The sequence below is a fragment of the Rhipicephalus sanguineus genome, chromosome 1 (assembly GCF_013339695.2).
Source record: "Rhipicephalus sanguineus isolate Rsan-2018 chromosome 1, BIME_Rsan_1.4, whole genome shotgun sequence".
NCBI classification, from domain to species: Eukaryota; Metazoa; Arthropoda; class Arachnida; order Ixodida; family Ixodidae; genus Rhipicephalus; species Rhipicephalus sanguineus.
Window position 1 is genome coordinate 142,785,415 of NC_051176.1, and position 20,831 is coordinate 142,806,245.

Below are 20,831 nucleotides of genomic sequence, written 5' to 3' on the forward strand. Positions count from 1 at the left end.
CGCTCATACATGCAGAGGCACCGTCAGTCGTCGCGAACCCGTGCGATCGCTGGCTTGATGCCTCTTTCTGTTATGCTCCGTTTGGTTATACAGGCGGTCTATTCTAACGAGATATTTCCCATAGTTTGCACTCAGCGAGTGACTACCTTTCACGCAAGAAGCCGGTTCAGGGGCCTCCAACGCGGCGACCGCGTGAAGCGGGTGCTCGGTTTTCTGCAGAGACAGCGACTGTAAACTATCTTGTGCTTTCAGTTCGTGGAAAATGATTATTTTGAGAGTAAAGAACACAGCTCCTTTCGAAAGTACTTACAGAAATGCCCTGGAGGGCTCCCGCGAGGTGTTTTTGTAGAGCGCCGACAGCAAAACCTATGGGGAGCGCGCCGGTGGTATCCTACCTAGAACGCAATCGAGGCGCATCCGATAGAGGGCGACTCCGTAACTCCTCGCGGCCAATATCGCTCACACTGCCAGCTGCTGCTGGGCAGCCTCCCTATTTATTAAATGCGAATCATTTCTTAGCGAACTTCTGCGACTTTGAGCGTATCTATCTATCTATCTATCTATCTATCTATCTATCTATCTATCTATCTATCTATCTATCTATCTATCTATCTATCTATCTATCTATCTATCTATCTATCTATCTATCTATCTATCTATCTATCTATCTATCTATCTATCTATCTATCTATCTATCTATCTATCTATCTATCTATCTACAGTAAAACCTCGGTGATACGAATCTCGCGGGGTTACGAAAAATATTCGTATCATCCGAAATTCGTATCACCAGAAACTATGGAAATTTAGTATGCGACAAAAGAAAGTTGGCAAACGTTTTGATTGAGTGTGTCTCAGGGCCGCAGCGATGTCATGAACAGCTCTGAATGATTGCCAGTAAAGTTTTTAGACGTCAACGATCATATTTGTACTCGTAAATATACGCTGCATGCGCACGTGTGTAATTATGAACCAGATGTGTTGTGCCCCGTGACCGCTTGTGGCCCCTTCCTCATCTTACTACGCTTTTCTGCATGACAACAGAGTACTGCGGCACAAGTGATTTAAGAAGCGCTTTGCACAAGATAAATAGAGGCCAAGCTCCTTCGCCAGACCGTCCGCTTCGTCTCTTGGGGTCTTCGTCCACGTTTCATGGGACTTCATGACGGGCCCGCAGCCCAAGTTTCAGTCTTCTTGTATCGACGTGGCAGGCACGTGTTAACACAGTACAAAGACACCGCCTGCCTCGAGCACTGGAGCATGCGTCAACGCGTCGAGAAAAAAAAGCGCGACGTCAACGTCATCTGTAATCTAGGGGTGTGCGAATATCAAATTTTTTGAATACGAATCGAATACGAATATCCACCTTCGAATATCGAATCGAATATCAAATATCAAAGGAAAAATGCCTCCACAGTAACAATATTTTATTTAACATGTAGCTATTTGAAAAAAAAAAAAACATTAATAGCCTGACTGGCACCACAACATACACTGCTATCTCCAGAACACAATGTCCAGGCTAGCACAATGCCCATCACAACACAAGCAAATATCACGGCTCAATGAAAGTAATAACTAGATGTTATCATGAAGAATATGAGTTGCTCCACATGATCAGGCAGCAGGCGCTCCCCTCTAACAGAGACACCCCCCCCCTGCCACTGAAAGGCACGCTCGCTTGGAACAGAAGTGGCTGGTATAGGGAGGTACATGGGGCAAAGCTTTGCCCGAGTGGGTATCTGAAGGTGCCTACAGTCCTCCACCAGTCACATGGGTCACTGTCTTTCTCAGAAGTGGTCCCGCACAGTGAACGAGTGGCAGTGGCGGCACGTTACTGCCGCATAATATTGAAAATGTACGGTTACATGATCGCCAACAGTGCTGCACGTCGGAGATGCACCAGCAATAATCATACGTATTGGGCGCTCGTCGCAGGCAGATATCGTGCCTCCGTGCATTTACGATGTTTATCGCTCCTCTCGGCAACGTTTTTAGCTATACGAAACGCAGCAGAAATGTGGAAGACGAGTTATCTTATGCATGATAATCGAATCGCATATTCGAATTTTTCGAATATTCGAAGTTATCAAATATTCGAAACTTTTCGAATACGCGATTTTCGAATCGAATACGAATATTTCGAATGTAATATTCGACGAATATTCGAAACTTCGAATATCGCACACCCCTACTGTAATCTAAACGCTAAGGCGCATAAACGCCTCCAAATTCGCGCACGCTCTCTCGGAGTCAACGACGCACCGTTGATGGTCGCGCCGCGCGCATATCCGCGCCCGCGCGTAACTACCGCGCGCGTCTTCCGCGACACCGTGGGCCGCACCTGTTCGTACTTGTGCGCCAGCGTACGTTCGTATCAAACGTCGCGGAGTGCAAATCGGTTCGCGACAACCGTTCTCCAATACATTGCAGGCTAATGGGCCTTGGCCGGGCCACAGAAAAATTCCTATCACCCCGAAATTCGTACGAGCCGTGATCGTATCACCGACGGTTTAATCTATCTATCTATCTATCTATCTATCTATCTATCTATCTATCTATCTATCTATCTATCTATCTATCTATCTATCTATCTATCTATCTATCATCTATCTATCTACATAAATGACAGGTCATAACATGAAATCATGACATGCATGTCATGAACGGCATGATTTACATGCCACGGTCTTGGGGCTTTTGCGGCCCGCTTCGTAATTTAATATATACCAGATCTGGTATGGCGTGACAAGAGTTCATGATGAACATAAGTGGCAGGCCTTAACGTGTAAATCATAACACGCATGTCATGTACCGCATGATTTACATGACATGGTCTCGGGGCGCTCGCGGCCGTTTAAATGAATGGATATATACAAATAGGCCTACTGGTATGACGAGACATTTCTGTATGACGAACATAACTGACACGTGGTAACATGAAAATCATGACATGCATGTCATGTACGACATGATTTACATTCCACGCTCATGGTGCATTCGCGGCCGTTTCGCTAGCTTGATATACACTGAAATTGGTATTGCGCGTCGGAACTGTATGAAGAACATATATAACAGGTGGTTACATGAGAACCACGACATGCATGTCATACCTGGCACGATTTACATGCCACGCTCATGGCGCACTCGCGGCCGTTTCGCTAGCTTGACCACCACCACCAAAATTGGTATGACGAACGTAAATGAGGTGGTAACATGAAACCCATGACATGCGTGTCATGTGCGACATGATTTACATGCCACGCTGATGGTGCGCTCGCGGCCGTTTGGCTAGCTTGATATACACCAAATCAGTATGTCGTTACGTGACTGTATGACGAACATAAATGAAAAGGTGGTTACATAAAACTCACGATATGCGTGTCATGTACCGCATTAGTTATAGGCGACGCTCATGGTGCGCTCGCGGCCGTTTCGCTGGGTTGCCAAGTACCAAATTAGGTATTGGCGACGTGACCGTATGACGAACATAAAGGACAGGTGGTACATGAAAACCATGACATGCATGTCATGTACGGCATGATTACATGCCGCGCTGACGTTGCGCCTCGCGGCCGGTTCGCTAGCTTGATGTACACCAAAACTGGTATTGTGAGACGCGACTGTATGACGAACGTAAATGAGAGGCGGTTACATGAAAATCTTGATATGCGTGTCATGTACGGCATTAGTTACATGCCACGCTCATGATGCGCTCGCGGCCGTTTCGATGGCTTGACAGTACCAAATTCGGTATTGCGCGAAGTAGAAATGAAGTAATGCCCACGTTCGCAGAATTCGCTTGTTTTGCTTTTTCTCTGACGTTACTTGATGTCACTGAGGCACGTCATGCGTTATATTTCAAGCGAACAACATGCGGTCGCTGTACTTGCCGATGTAACAAATGCACCGAATGTTGCCTTGTACTGTCACTGGCACTCATCAGAGAAAGTTGTGCAAATGAACAAAGGACGCTCCATGGCATCTCATAGCGAATATGCCAAGCGTTTGCTCGAAAATCGTAAAGCACCTAAAATAGAAATACTTTATCAGCGGCTACAGGATGTGCTGCGTTGGTTTACCGGCGGCACTTTCAGCAACGGATTTGGGTGGTGGCGGCTCAAATAAAAACGGTGATTAATTTGCCTATCGAATTTGTCGACATTGCAGCCGTCACTCTTTGACAGCTCCGATGACACCGCCCTGTGATAAAAATGCGGCAGATCTCATGGCAGCCCAGCGTTACGAGGTGGATCGACGTGTTTTCGTAAATGGAGTAGTTGTGTGCAAAACGTGGCTTACCAGGCATGTCGACTACACTGGCGTTTAAAGGGTAACTTATGACCGTGAAGTAACGTCAGCACTCACGTTGCGAAGACGGCAGTATTATCGAAACGAAGAGCACTTTATAACCGGGTGCGATGATGTGAATTTCATACGGAACTTTCGTCAGCGTATTGCTTCGAGGTCGAGCAACGCTTAAATATAGCTTGCTGAATCACAGCAATAAAATGTAATGCTTATTAGACTCCTATAAAAGCGGAGCCAACACTGGAACCACAATTGACGTTGTCCCGAAATGAGGCCCGTATCATAGCAGTACACACGTAGTGTTTATTGCTTTCTATAAAATAGATAGCCAGAACAGCGACCACAATTGACGTTGCACCGACATTAGGCCCACGTAGGGTCATTTTCCAAAGCAGTTTATAGACCTGGCGTAGCTCTGTGGTAGAATACATGACTGCCACGACCGAATGCTAGGGTCCGCTTCCTGCTGGGATCCTAACTTTTTAAAAAAAAATTTTTGCATTCATTGGGGTCAAAGCTGCCGATGTCGGTTTTCTTAATGCTCTCGCATTTAAATACGAGTCTGTTCTCGCCGTTCCGGGTAGATATAAACTGTCAATCACCTGCGGCGCATACCCGTATACCGCGGCCCATTTATAAGGGTATGTACCACACGTGTTTGGAGCAAAGGGTTTGATGACGTACGCGCCAGGATTTTCGTATTATTTATGTCATGACCAGACAGTCATACTCGTCAAACCCTCTTACCCTCCCAGGCCAATTTTGGTGTACACCAAGTTAAGGAGGCGATCACGAGAGCATCCAGGACGTAGGCGGATAGATAGATAGATAGATAGATAGATAGATAGTAGATAGATAGATAGATAGATAGATAGATAGATAGATAGAAACGCTCAAGGTGCCTTGGGTTCGCTAAGAAATGCTTCACATTTAATAATAATTGTTGAGGTTTCACGTGCCAAAATCACGATATGATTATGAGGGACGCCGTACTGGAGGGCTTCTGGAATTTTGGCCATCTGGCGTTCTTTAACGTGCATCTAAATCTAGGTACACGAGCCTCAAGCATTTCGCCTCCATCGAAATGCGGTAGCCGGGGCCGGCATTTGATCCCGCTACCTTCGGATCAGCAGTCGGGCGCCATAACCACTAGACCACCGTGGCGGGTGGGTCTATGATACAAAGCGGCCACTAGTCGACAATGTCTGCTAGCTCCACAGAGTTTCCTATAATATTTACTAGAGGCAACTCAGGCGCTGCGATGGTTCAGCCACCGGGGGTCTTCGTGCTTGCGGCTTCGAACGCGCTTGTGGCTTTGTTTATTGGCTGTGTTTTGTCTTTTGTTTCGGATAAAAGAATGGCTCGCTGAGAACGTCGCGAGCCGATTTGGATTAGTCAGCCTAAAAGGGTCAAGGTGGTCCTGTGGGACTGCTGAACTTTCGCTGAACTTCGTGAACTTCATTTCGCAATAAAACGGCTGCAGGCGGCTGCTACACGGAGTCCGTTCGATGACCCTGAACAGTTCACGAGGTACTGCAGTTGTCATTCGTAACAAAAGGCGCAGGAGAGGTGCTGCGCTGGTTTACGCTTTTTCCGCACCCTTTCAGCTGAGGTGAAGCTTTGTTGGTGCAGACGTGCGGGTGTGAAGTAGCAGTGCAGCATATGACACTCGTACCAGAAGATGTCGCTTTGTATTTATTGTGATGGGCGCCAGAACAGAAACGAACAATTGTTGTTGCATTTGCTTTATTTCAACACACAACTGCAGTCACAAGTTACAGATGAAGACATTCGTGGAGAGCCAGTTATTACAGCCAAGCTAGAGGTCAGCCCGTGCACAGCGAACAAAAGACTATCAGCATCATGATCGGCCTCTACCTTCTAGCGTGTTACTCGGCCGGCGCGCCTCTCTCTTCGTTCTCCTCTTCACCTTCTTAAGGACCTCGTTAATTCAGGGTAATTGTTTTATTAAGGGTAGGCTGAATAAGTTATTGCTAATTAAGATCGTGCTAATTGAGGCAATACTAATAAAGACATAACTAATTATGATCATACTAAGTAAACCATTCACTTCACGCAGCCACGACGACATACGCCAAGCAATATAGTTCTACGCTCCACATAGCCAAGCCTTGCAATGCCTAGCCAAACCTAGCAACGACTTAGTCGAACTTGTAGAAGCAGACAGGAGCTAGGTCGCCACGAGCTCCACTGTTAGTCCCAGCCTTGCAACACTATTGCAAGCTGCCCCTTTTTTAATTGCATACCACATAAAAGAAAGAAAAGAGCAACAAGGCGTGGGTCGGCGAGAAAAATTACCGCGACTAACACATCGCTTCGGCAAGTTGATCATTACGCTAGATTTTTTGCGAGCCCCTGCACGCCACAACATATACAACCTTTCATATCAGACAAAATATCTTTATTCAGATCGGTTACTACAACTACCAAACGCTGAAACTGTATGGCTTGAGCTAAAAAAAGCTGCGTAGTGGAACATCTGTCTACACATGAAAAAACCAATGAGCACAGACTCGTTACTGGTAATACATATTCACTTCTTTACGCGCTTAGCAATAACAAAGTCCAACCGATCTCAAATCTGGGCGTATCATACCTAAAACTTATTCGCATATCCTACTTCGCCTCCAGAAATTTCTGCTAAATCTATACGTCAGCAGAAAGGCAACATTGACACTGTAGCACCATTATTCTAAATATTCCCGTTTGTCTTGTTTAGATTGGTCAAAGCATTTGGTGCCAGGTTTTGGGGATCTGGAAACAGGCGCTATATCTTCAGAAATTGGCTACGCGGTGCGCGGATATGGCTGCAGCTATGATCTTCCACATTTTCAATTGGCACCATAATAAAAATAATTGCAAGCATCGGGACCCATATGTACAGAAACATCTTACTCGAGAATTCTTCGCAAGTTAGATTCCAGCCAATACCGACACTGCGCATGTCATCGGAGAAGGCGAACAACCGATGGCATGCAGGAGCACTTACTACTACTAACGGATATAGTTTGCAAATATAATAAATGTTGGCGTTTAACGTACCAAAACCACGATATTATTATGAGTGTAGCGTCATCATCATCGCCATTCATCATCATCGTCATTTTCCAACCACCGCGCCGCGTCTCTCGCGCAGCTCATGCTGAGAGCTCGAGGCGCGAGCAGTCAGGAACGAGCTCACGCTCCTGGCTGTCAGGACGCCGGCAGCCGCTGTCGCTCTGCTTACAAGGGCCTTCTAATAAAGTGGCGAGACTTCGGCACGGCCACGTCGGCCGCCTTCACGTCTCTCTCTCAGCTACAATTGGTGACCCGGAACAACCACGCCCTTCGACGAGCGGCGCTGCCATGTTGCCTTCACTCTGCCCGCCAGCTGAAGCCGTTCCACCCGGCCTACCCCCGAGCGTGGTTTATGCAGCTCGATGCTGTTCTCGCACTGAATGGCATCACGGCACAGCCGATGATGCACGCCGCCCTATTCCAAGCGCTGCCGGTTGAGCTACACCATCTTGCAGCCGCAACGACATCCAGCCCGCAGCCATATGACGATCTATGCGCTGCGGTGCTGGCCCGCTACGGCGAGACGTACCGCCCGCTACCGGGGACCCGTGAGTTCCGGTTTCCCCTCCGCCAACGCGACCGGTACCACCCGGCCCGCAGCCCTCCCATGACCGCGACCTACCTTCCCGGCTACGTCCTCTTTCAACCTCTCGTCCGGCCACCAGCGCAGCGGTTCCCGCGCCGGACGACCAGCCCGACGATGTTTCAAGTTCCTACGCCCGAGGTTCCTGCGCCCGAGGTTCCTGCGCCCGACGACGTTCCTGCTGCCATCGACCAGTCCGCCACGAGGTGCGTTTTTCTTCGACGCCCTCGGCCGACGGTCCATCAGGCATGCCCCGCCATCCGCCCGTCGTCCCTGTCCTCGCCGGCTCACGACACGGCCCTGACCTCAGCTTCACGCTGGCTACCTTGCCGCACGACCTGGAGCTGACACGGACAACCTCTCGCCCGCTGTGCGCCCCTCGCTCGCGGAGGTTTCGCCGTCGACGATATCCGAACGTGACCTTCCATCGACCTCAGAGCTCTGCGTTTCTTGCCAGCAGCGACCCGCATCGCCCTCGACGTCTCCCGCAGCAGCAGTGCGTGCCCCTCACCAACATCGGCCGAACATGCGGGACGCGGCAACGAGGACGGAATCGCCTGAGGATGACATGCCTGTTTCATCAAAGGCAGCACCGCATGCAAATGTCACGCCTGCCACGACGGCAGACGTGCAGCATTCCGACCTGCGCACGGGCCCTCATGTGCCGGCCTACCGTAGATGCTTCACCGAGCGCAGGTGCACCGTCAGAACCTGCAGAGACTACGCTTGCTCGGTTGCACCACGGGTTTCCTCCGGAGCTTTGACGCACGACCGCCACCCACACATCTGAGCACCATGCAAGCGCGCTGATCACAGCACCGACGATGAACAATCGCACCACAGGCGTACCGCGCACAATGCTACGACGTTTTGGGTGTCTTACGACACGACATGCCAGAACCTGTACAGGGCCGCATGCATACCGGCGCCTTCGATGTGCCCCAGCGCAATCCTCCGCGCTGAGCCCCAATTCCATCGCAAGCTGCCGCATTCTGCTCACGCCCACCGTACACGACGGCGTTTCGGCTCGCGCCGAAGACAACGTGCACCGAATGCGCGCAGTGGTTCCCTTCGCCGATCTTGCTGGTGTAGCGTCTGTCATCGCGTCCAGCCATTTTTGTTGGTTCGGCTCCGACGTGTACGGCCTCGGGTGCATTCGCTCCTGCCTACAGTGTCCATTCGTCGCGACCCCCCGCCCTCTACGCTTCTCCCAGAGCCGCCCCGCCAGAGACCCAATGGTTCCCGACAGTCCTTCACGTTAACGACCTGAACAGCCCACGGACCCTATCGTTTCGCGACATGAACATTCTTGTATATACGCCCCCATAGTTCATATCCGGGCTCATTTCTGCGGGGGGGGAGTAATCTGTAGCGTCATCATCATCGCCATTCATCATCATCGTCATTTTCCAACCACCGCGCCGCGTCTCTCGCGCAGCTCATGCTGAGAGCTCGAGGCGCGAGCGTCAGGAACGAGCTCACGCTCCTGCTGTCAGGACGCCGGCAGGCCGCTGTAGTTCTGCTTACAAGGGCCTTCTAATAAAGTGCGAGACTTCGGCACGGCCACGTCGGCCGCCTTCACGTCTCTCTCTCGCTACATGAGGGACGCCGTAGTGGAGGGCTCCTGAAATTTCGACCAGCTGGAGTTCTTTAACATGCACCTAAATCTAATTACACGGGGCTCAAGCATTGTCGCCTCCAACAAAAATGCTCCGAATTGAATCCGGCCCCGGCGGGAATGAATCCGTCGCGGCCGGGATATAAGACCCCTGGTGGTCATATAGGATTAGGTAAGTTTTTGAAGAAGGAATGCCACTGGATTCCCCTTGTCGAAACGCTGGCACGAGCCAGCGTTCGCGGTATCAACGTAGAGGTAAGAACGTTAGCGGTACCACGTACTTTTCTTGGTAACTTAGTAACGTACACGCAAGTATTTCGAAACTCTGGCGGGTTATGTATACTTATGTTAAAACTTTTTACAGCGAAAGCTGTTATGAGATCATTTCACCGGCCGTTTTTGGCGCCGTAGTTGTCCGCCGCCGCCGCTGCCGCCGCCGCCGGTGTCCGTAACCAGTATCGCTCGAAATAAGAAAAAAAAAACTAAAATAAGAAAAAAAATTCCAGGATGGAACGAGGTTCGAACCTGGGCCCTCTGCGGGGGAGCCCACTATTCAACCTCTGAGCCATGCCGGTGCTTGAAACTGCTTTGCAAAAAGGTGGCTATACAGGCTTCATGTCAGGAAGGAACCACATTAGCAAATGCAATATAGCGTGGTAGAAGAGTAAAATAAGCACCAAGCGTCGCACAAACGCGAATTCTGTAACGAATCGTCACACAATGCCGAATTGCGCAACGTGTAGGTTGTTGAATGCTTCCAACCCATTACAAGGGCTCTGCCATAATTCTTCATCGTCATCAGGCACAGCATCAACAAAGTGCGCATAATGCCTTACATGCGTTCAGCCCTACTTCGCAAAAATTACAATGATTTATAGCGTAGTGGGTTCCTCGCAACTGCACTTGTATTGGTTGCCAAGGAAGCCCATAAGCGCATGATCCACTTCCTCGGGTGTCAGTAAAGTTCTCCCCCCCCCCCCCCCACGTCTCTCTCCCACGTCAACGTATGTTACACAGCATGACGGGAGAGGGAAATACTGACCGGGCGTCACCCAATGCAAATTACATAACTGGTGGGCCGTTTAAAGATTCCAACCCATTACAAAGGGCTGAGCCATAATTCTTCATCGTCATCAGTCGTCGCGTCAACAAAGTGCACATAATGCCTAACAGAAGTGTAGCTGGTGTCTCGCTTCTCCGCAGAATGACGAATAATGGCTTTAGGTGCTTCCCAACTTCACAAAAATTGTGATTTATGGCGTAGTGGGTACCTTTCTAGTGTACTTGTATTGTAGCCCCAAGAGAACTTAACGGGCTCTAGAAACGCCGCTCTTCCAGCTTTCGCTGTGACTGTGCGGCGGTTTCAGCGCAGGCCTGGCGTTTTTTTTTTTTTTTTTGGTAACGTGTAGGATCATGTTACCAGTTACATTTTACTTGCCGCACCCGGCTGTTACAAAATAGAATATTTTGGTGCTGTGGGCGTTATGAATAACTTGAGAGAAAATTATAGGATTGGTCCCGGAATTTATGCGACCGTAAAAAGATATAAAAACTTTGCATGCCTTTACCACGTCTTCCTGAAAGAAAAATACAGGAGTCCCATGCAGTGCATCCGTCCAGCGCCTATTTAGAGTGAGTGCCACGTGCTTACCAGGAAGCGAGGCAAGCTGTTTAAATTCGAGAGCAAATTTTAGTTATTAGAAAGTTGACCACATAGTACTCAAGCGCTGTTAACGAGCTTTGTTACAAAACAAGTTTTTTTTCTGTCTGGGAGTGCGGGTATACGTTTCTGCTTATTCGAATACTGAGCGAGCGAAGCTGACCTGCTCCACTCGCTCAGGACTTGCGTTGCGTTGCTCGACCTATTCTCAGAAACGGAGCGCCACGCAGTTTCCAACGCAGTGTGCATGTTCTTCGCTAGTACTTGTTTGTTGCGCTGTTCTTACCAACATGCACATGTTTCCGTCAGCTTCGGAAAACTATCTTTCTATCCTTCGCTGTGCTATCGGTGCCATAGGCGCGCGCACGGGGGGGGGGGGGGGGCAGGGGAGGGCGCCGCCCCCCTATTCACCTAGAGGGGGGGGGGGCGCAAAATCTGCCTCGTACATCGACTTAGTAGGGGGAGGGGGCTCTGCGAGGAACCGTCGCCCCCCACCCCCCTGATGGGGAACCCTGCGCACGCCTATGATCGGTGCCGATAACTTGTCCCCTTTAGCAGCAGACTGAAATGTCTGTCGGGGTTTTCAGCCTGCAAAGACCACGTAACATGCAAGTAAGGCGCGGGCCAACAGCTGCATTCATGTAGTCGTCACGTGAAGCCGCGTATGCGATTACAAACGAAAATATAACCATCTGCATGAATATATTCCAGTGCGGGGAATCCCGCGGTATACTACGATGAAGCACGAATTATCAGCTGCGATAACGTAAGTGTAACGTGATGCTTCGACCGCGGATCAAGAGGTAGTTACCTTCCGGCTTAATATCCATTTTATGGGAGGTGCAGATCCCTGGTATAGCGAAATGATGTCTTGGTTTTTGCCAAAGGAAACGAGCAACTGGTTGGGATACTCTGTCCGCGGTCGCTCTGTAGTCTTCCGACACCGTCTACTCTCGCCCAACCTCCGCCTCTGCCTCCCTCGATTCTGCCGCCAGCCATTGCAGTGCACCGTGGCTTCCCTACGGCTCTCCTTTGACGAGGTCGCGTCGAAAGGCGAATTCTCACGGATGCCTAATGCTGCCGTCCGGGACAGCCAGACTGTCCGATGACCACAGCGGCTCCGCGTCCTTGTTCGCCACTCTCCCAAATCTCCGCGCCCTGCATTTACAACTCTCCAGCTGTGCGAGGCTCGTTACCCCCCGGCTGGGCACGCTGCGTGGCCGCGGGCGACGGGGTGAGTACCACACTGCACTCCATGCGCCGATGCGAAGACGCTGCGCCAAACGAAGCGGCGCACCGCTGCTCCCTGCCTGGGCGCGTTGTACGACTGTCAACGAAAGTCACTCGCATCCCGTGTTAGCACCTGTTTTTTGAAATTTATGACTCAACCAAAGGCGTTTTGGTCGCGTGATTTCCCTTGATCGTCGCAGTGATAATGGCAACACTTCGAGGGGATTTCAAAACAGGCCACGTAAATTTCGAAACGTTCGTGGAAAACAACGTTGAGGTGTCGCATGCATGCAGCAGCGTTTCGCATCTCCTGAAAAGCAGTGCAGAGGTTGAAGCCGCCTCCGCAAAGGCACTGCCAGAGTGAATGTGCCATTGCACATGATGTATGATATATGAGGGATTATACACGAATCAAGAATGATGGTAGTGATAGGCGACGACGTTGTACTTCCACATCAAATAACATCGGGCGCATTATAAAGCTAGTGTTTCCTGCGATCCCTTCGAAGGAACAAAACAAGAAAAACTGCAGCGTTTACTACTAAGACAGGTCGAGGCACATAACTCTGTAAAACGTAAGCAGATGTGAACGATATGTTTATATTAGACTCTGAAGTCCACTTCATTGATTACGTCGATCTTAGTTGTCTGCGTAATGGTTGTCCAAGAAGGTACATGAAAAAAAAAAGAAAAAAAAGAAACAGATAACGAAAGCATGGCAGTTAAGCAGTAGAAAGCTTGGTTTGGTTGAAATATAAAATAGAGATAAAAATAGTGCGTTTTATTCACAAGAAGCTGCAATGGCCGAAGTCGCAAAGCTTTCAGACATTTCTTGTTTTCGCTTCCTTTCTTGTTCTTTATGTGCCATCAGTTCTCGCGGTTCCAGTATCGAGTGTATACACGGCCAGCATAAAGTTCTTTGTTGGTCAAATTCATATAATTTACTGCGATCTGAAGTTCTTATACACCTTGAAATATCGAGGGTAACATTTCCAAAGTTTCATAGGGATAGTGCGACAGCTTGGGCTTGTAGCAGAACGCCACCGCAACGCTGTGGCCCACGCAGAGTGTGCATCATCGCTATATTTCGGCATCAGTAATGCATAGGGGACCACAATGAAGCGAATCAGACAGCCGAAGAGCTCTCCCGACTTCGTGAATTATAAGCCCTTAATTCCTTATCGGCGAGCGCGGTTATGTTCCGGAAACCGGAACGACGGGTACCGTCGAGTCCGATGCTGAACGCCATGGATCGAGCCAGTAAAGAGGGCTAAGGAACCATTCCCGGCAATGTGTTTACGCCGAAGTGCAGTTGCGCAACATACGGTCCCTCAGCGACCACGGAGTCACGGCGCCGCCCTCCAAGTTTATCGTGAGGAATGTCTGCATGCTCGCAGCTATCGTATCGCGACAGACAACGCCCGCGCCATCTGAAGTCTAAGCACCACCACCTGGACTGAAAGCTTTCTCTCGAGACCGTCTGGTTCGTGACCCACTTGAGATGTTCCATAAAAGTTTCCCTTGTCCCAGCGCGGTAGTTAGCACCACGATCGTGTACAACATGCCCCCGCCACCCTTCAACACCAGCAGGCACACTTTATTTGCAAATTTAAAGCGCTGATAGCCGGCATTAGTGAGGGCCCTGGAAGACTCTACTGCCTCACTGATATACCCAAGATGAACTGCGACGACACAAAAGCATAGCATCCCATACAAAGTTAGAAACTGTCTAATCGGACATTTTGCGAAACCAATCTACAACTTTCTCATTGAAATTTTTGCCCAGCTTCGTTGCATTAGAAGTTAATTAATCAATCTTACATAACTAAGCAAACACAAAAATAGTGGTGGCTAGTTCATGCCATAGTTAGCAACATGCCTTTGGTCGCGCCGTCATAAAGTGCGTCGAAATATTTTTTAAACTCTTGCTTGAGTTAGCTGGGGCATCCTGTATATCGCTGCGCTTATGAAACTATATCTTGGAACTTCATTTCCAAATTAAATTCAATGAATTAAATTCAAACTATATCTTGGAAACTTCAGAAAAAGCGAGAAGAGACTGAATGATTTTTTTAATTGACGCTAGCGGTTTAAGGCTACAATGTAATGCCGTAAAATTATCTGGGTGGGGAAATTCATACGTTTCCACACTTTTACACTACGTTTCACTTGCGTTAATATATGTAGAACTACCGTATTAAAGCTAATCACATCACATCGGTAAGGTCATCGCTGCAATCATGCCAGAAAGTGCCTTTCTTATTATGTCACTAGAAAACGAAGAATTGGCAGCACATGCGATGTGACAGAACTTTCACCATCTTTATTTCTTCAAGTATATATGACAAGTTATTCTAAACAAAGTGTCTGCTCGTCCTGACTCGCGAAGCAACGCTTCTCATCATCCCGACTTCAAAGATCAAATGCAAAATAAGGCAACACGCCGAAAAAAATCCGTCTCCTGCAAACCACTCGCACATACGTATGCTTGCGCATAAAAAAAGGTGTTTCCTAGGACGACAAAAGGAAAGACAGATGCCGGGTCGAGAATGACCACCATGCCGCATGCACGAAAGCATATGCGTCATGATATCCTTTGCTTCCGGAGCTTAAAGACCTGTTAACCTATAAGAGTTGAGGATATCGACTTTTCACAGAGCGCAGGATACTGGATCCCTGGTCAGAGACGTCACCTATGCGAATAGCTATATAATGCAGCTGCTCTTATTAAGAACAACCGTACATTTACCGTACATTATGCGACTACCCGCTCTTAATCTGATGCAAATCCTTGCATTGATACAGAAGAGAAACAACAGTCGTAACGATGTGCGTCTTTCACTATATTGCAACAAAGTGTGATTCAGACACATTTATATGTTTTCATGAGAAAAAGAGTACAGGAGGCACCATCTCTTGTAGCAATGGCTTCCTATTCGTTCAAGTAAAAAAAAAACCAATATATATATTTTTTCCAGGCTCGCACGACATCATAAACGAGCCGTGATGTTGCAGCCAGCAAAGCAATATAGTATTATTAATTAGTTACTTAATTAATTAATATTAATAATTAGTCATTACCTATCTATTTCGAACACTCAAAATTTCCGTCCAGCCACGCAGTGCATAACTCTTACGGTCCATTATTCCTCAATTTCTTGCTAACAACAGATGTAATGAAGGCACTGTGTTTCAGCGCTTATATACATATACAGCTACAGAATGCATGCGTTATGGGTGGTGCCTTTAAAAAAAAAGAAGACGGCTAACGATCGATGCGTCACACGACACACAAACGCTAGCACCACAGCTGAATAATTGTGAAAGCCACCGTAACATTGTGCTCTATGTATACATAATCATGAGGCTGACAACACCGTGCGTGCTAAAAACAGCACTGGCCGCTACATGACGTCGAAGTTCGCCGCACCCTGGAATTGCCGGGCATCGCATGCTCTCGTAAGTAAAACTGCTGATTAAGTGTCATGAATGTGCACAAATGTGAATCTAAACACAAGTGATTTAGAGCTAAAGTGCGGTGGCGGGCTAGCTGGTTGACATTTGTCCCAAAACAGTGCTAAAATAAACAAAAGTGTGTGAGCATGCCCTCTTTGGCGCTGTCCGATAAGAAAATATTTCTTTTACCATGGAACATTGTGGGAATCGCAGCCGATAAACCCCCTCGCCCCCAATGCACAGGGTCGACTAGACAGCTTCGTGTAAAAGAAAAACGTTCTCACACTAACATCGTTCTTAAGCGAAGATTCTAGCCAATAATCGAGAAGTCTTTTATGATCCAATCCACGATGTAATGGCACACGCTATTGTGGACTTGCAAGGGTCTACATTTAAACCGTCGTCGTCCCTACGTGCAACAGGCCTCAGGCCTGGCCGACCACACGACCTTGACCGCTGGATTAGTGGACCTCACCACCCGCTCATTACTGGACTTCATACACGAAGCAAATTTGTATGTGTATTTCTGACTCAATAATTACTATGCGTAAGGGTAGACTTAAAAAAAGTTTTGCACTAATTACTGAAGAACATATTTTGAAATTTACGAACAATGCCAGATGCCTCGAAGGACATTTGTTTGAGTTGAATTTCAAGTATTTCACCCGTATCGAGACATTCATTCCAAAAGTGCACATGTGTGAAAAAATACACGGGTGGACCTTCTAAGAAAGGACATCTTCGTTTACGAACAAAAGTAAGGGAACAAATGCATGTTCACCTGAAATTTGGACGGCGCTATATCGAAGCCAGTGCGCCATTGTCAGAATTGATTCCAAGTTGTTATGCTTCGTAATCTCACCGTCTGCAATACGTACATTGTATTATGTGCCGTAAAGTAATGAGCTGAAATCTTTATTAGTTCTGGGGTCTCGAAGATAGCCGTGCTGATGGAACAAACGGACACAGTCCCATCGTCATGTAAACTAATACGTGGACATTTATTATCAACTTTTACAACGGCGAGTTCGCCAGCCGAATCTTAGAAATAACTGGTAATAAACAAATGATCCAAACATAATGATAATCAACACAAGAGAACATGACACGTACAATACCGCGAATGCGGTGTCGCCGACATCTGACTCACTACGAGGAGTCCGTAAGCCCAAGCCGCGGCATCGTACCCACGGACGTCCCCGAGAGCCCGTCCGTCGCCGACCACGCCAAGCCGCAAACGAGAGAAAGAAGTCTTCCACAAGCGCCCGGATAACCTCGCTCCCGTCCGTGCTGGCGCCACTGCACTAAAGTCATTGGACACCACTGACACCGCGCGAGCACAGCGCCACCTCTCGCTCTGCGCATTTAAGCTACTACGACCATGGCCTCCGAGATTTGCCGGCGGCGCGCCGCCACCGGCTAATCTCGGAGGCGGTGCTACGAGTAATCCGCCGGACGCGCGAGCGCCTTGAGGCGAAAACGAGTTTATAGTGGTGACCCAAAGAGTGGCCATTTGTTATTTATTCAAATACGTATTTCAATTTATTCCGCAAAAAACGCCCGCATCTTCTAGAATATCAGTTAAAGGGTTAGAATTGCGCTACCTGCCACAGGCAGTTTCAGAATTTCTGTACAATCTAAAGAAAAAAGATCGTGCTTCCCCAACGTTCATGTGGGGATGGAATACCAGCAAAGCTGTGTTCGCGTTTCTGCTGTAGACGCCTGTCCGCTCGATTCTCCGGCGCGAGCGACTGCGGACGGTGACATTCTTCCTCGGACTCATGGCCTTTCGACGCATTCTACGCTCTTGCGCGGTCCCGCTTTCGGTGTCGTAATTGGCGTTGCTGCGGTTCAAGCCTCTCCGCTTAAGCTTTTTTCTTCGGCGTGAACGCGCTGCACGGTCACAGCGTCTCGCAGTGTTCCACGTCATGCTACAGCAGCGCCGGCACACAACGCCGAGGCAGCACTGCCGCGTGAGCGCGCTCCACCGACTGCGTCGTACGTCTGCATTTTATGTCCATATTTTTTGCCTACACGCTGACACAAGCCGCCCACTATAACACTTCTGGGAATGCATGGGTTAGAGGTAAAGAGGCCCCGTATTCACAAACGTTTTACGATGAAAACTTTCGTAAGAGAATATTTCAGGCAATCGCGATGCGGGACATATCATTAGGGAACCCGGCTCACAATGGGAAAACGCACTTACGAAATAGAAGATTTGCGAATTCGGACCCAGCGTCGCGGTAAAACTTGCAGCAGGTACAACGTGCGCTGTTGGAATCTATATACACCAAGCTCCTTCGCATCTTCGTATTTAACCGACCGCTTTATATGCGCACCAAGCAGAGTGTCTTCTTGACTTCTTTCAGCCGCTTGCTACTGTAGGGCGTGATGTCCACGGTCTCGACGACGTTTTCTGGCCAAATTTATCTCAGGGGGCTTCCTAAGCTATAGGTGAAACCGGTGAATTTGAAGCTGGAACAAAGTTCAATACAGGCCGGTAGTCTAAGCCGGAAGTGAACTGAAGAACCCGAAGTAATGTAACAATGAAAGTGCGTATACCCCAAGAAACTTGGTCGACTGAACGTGGCATAACGGAATCAGGTATGATCGCGCTAAATCTTAGCTGCATATTTAAAATTTATTTCTAAGTGTGCCCTATTCGATTATACAGCAACCCAGAGCAGCAGTAGCAGCCACGGTTAGCAAGACTCAGAGCTTGGCAAAGAAATTGGTAAACAAATTCATCACCGTTAGAGCGTGCGAACGAAGCATATGAACATGAATATTTATGCGTAAAGCCTGGGAAGAATCAGTGACACTGGTCTCCACTGGTTTTCTGGGGTTAATTCCCGTCAGTAAGTGTTCTGTGCCATAGCGCTGGTCTTCGCTAATAATATGACCAGCATCATGAACAAACTTTCCATTGCGAACCACTCTAGAGCGTAGGAGTTGTTCTTTTAATTTCCTAACCGAGTGTAACTATAGATATGGCGTTACTTTATAATTCTGTGATTTGCGTACCATGGACTACAGACCACGGATGCAGGTGAAAGATCCAAATGTCAGCATGCAGAACACATCTGGTGCCCGTATACTTTAGGAATAATGAATTCGATTTCGTGCCCATTTAAAAAGAATGACAAGCATATTTCCTTTCTTAGGACATATAGTTTTCGTATAGCACAACGAAGTCAATATCTACTGCCATAACCGTGCGTTGTGATACAGGCTTAGCGTAGTTTACGTGCTATTCTTTTTTTTTACGAGTACATGCCTACCTCACAACTTGCCTTCGGCGTCCTGATTCTGCCGACAAATCCCTCTAATCCAAAGCTGAACTACGCTTTAGCACCTGACGGCGTGGAAGCACCACGCGATTTTTCGGTATGCTCGATAAGTCGCTGCTCCAAAGCACGAGCTTTTCATAGTAGAAGTGTAGTTCGCACACGTCGGCAGACCTTCACGGCGCAACCATGTCAGACGTTGTAAACTGACTCGCAAGCCATCAATAGCAGAGTGGTACGTAATGTTACCGACGAGTTTCCTAGAATAAGTCTAAAGGAACTCATGGCACCAGTGTCCTGTATGGGGGTGACAGGCATGCAGTTAAAGGGTCATGAAGCACCCCTTGGCTTGTTGAAAAACACATTCTGCGGAAGCTGACACGGCTATGAACGGCTCAGCCCAAATATTGCAGTCGTCGCGCCGCGTAAAGGCTACAAGCGGAAGCGAGGTTGCTGTTTTCTTAGGCGCCCTCTTTTCAAACAGAGGCCGTTCTCACTCTCGTCGGTGGGCGGGGCGTCTGCCCTTTGACGTCGCGATCTGCATCTCCACGTCGCAAAAGACATAGCATCCTCATTGGCCGATAGCCGACATAAATTGAGAGCGGCGTTAGGATCAGATACGCTTCTTGCCACGGGGTGCCGCCACTTGCCGGCGCCGCACTCTCAGTACACGGTAGCCGCACTCGAGCACGCGAATCACAGCGAGAGAGCTATCGCGTTTCATGATGCGCGCTGACGTAACTTCTTTCCCCCGTGGCATCCCTCCCCGTGTAGCTTCCAGTGCGCTCGTCAGCATGAAAAGAGAGAAAGCGAGAGAGCGTGCGCCAAACCCCGTAACTCCGCTCATTCTTGACGGATTCGAGAAATTTTGCGGCAATCGATTCGGGAGGCAGTAAACTCCGATACTGGGTCATTAGATCATTACTTAGAAAAGTGGTTCATGACCCCTTTACGCCAGCATAGGAATGACGGGTATATAAACAGAGCTGACTATAGACCTTGCCTTTATACACTAAAATGGCTTCGTTCCCAAGCTTATTTCCTTCAACAAAACACATTGCGTTGTAATCGTATATTAATTAGCAATGTTTGTGGATGTGTCTTTCATGCGCATATACTTGTACGGTTGCGTTATTCCAGTATGTGCATTTGCAAGTCGCTGAATAAACAGAACTCGGTTAATGCGAACCACTTGATGGCTAATCGCAACGGGTTTTTTGAACCTCGCTTCATCACATCCCAATTCACCACCATACACTATATTTCGAGTGAAAATGGCTAAGACATGACTCCAGAATTGAAAAGTGCGATACAAAAGTTTGGTGAATATGTTAAAAACAAAGTCGATATTTCTATATATCGATGAGCAATTACATCACTACTGATTTGTTTTATTCGTTTCAAATTTGCGGTGCGAAAGTCGGACAAAGACGGGAACGAGCGCTCGATCGAGTCTTTTTTTCTCCTTTTGCGCCACAAATTTGAAACGCAGAAAATGCAATTAGTAATGACGCAGTGGGCCGGAAAATTTTAAGCATGATGGTTTGGAATGCGACGGAGAGTTAGGTTTCCAAATTACAATATGCATGTGAATAATTAGTTAGC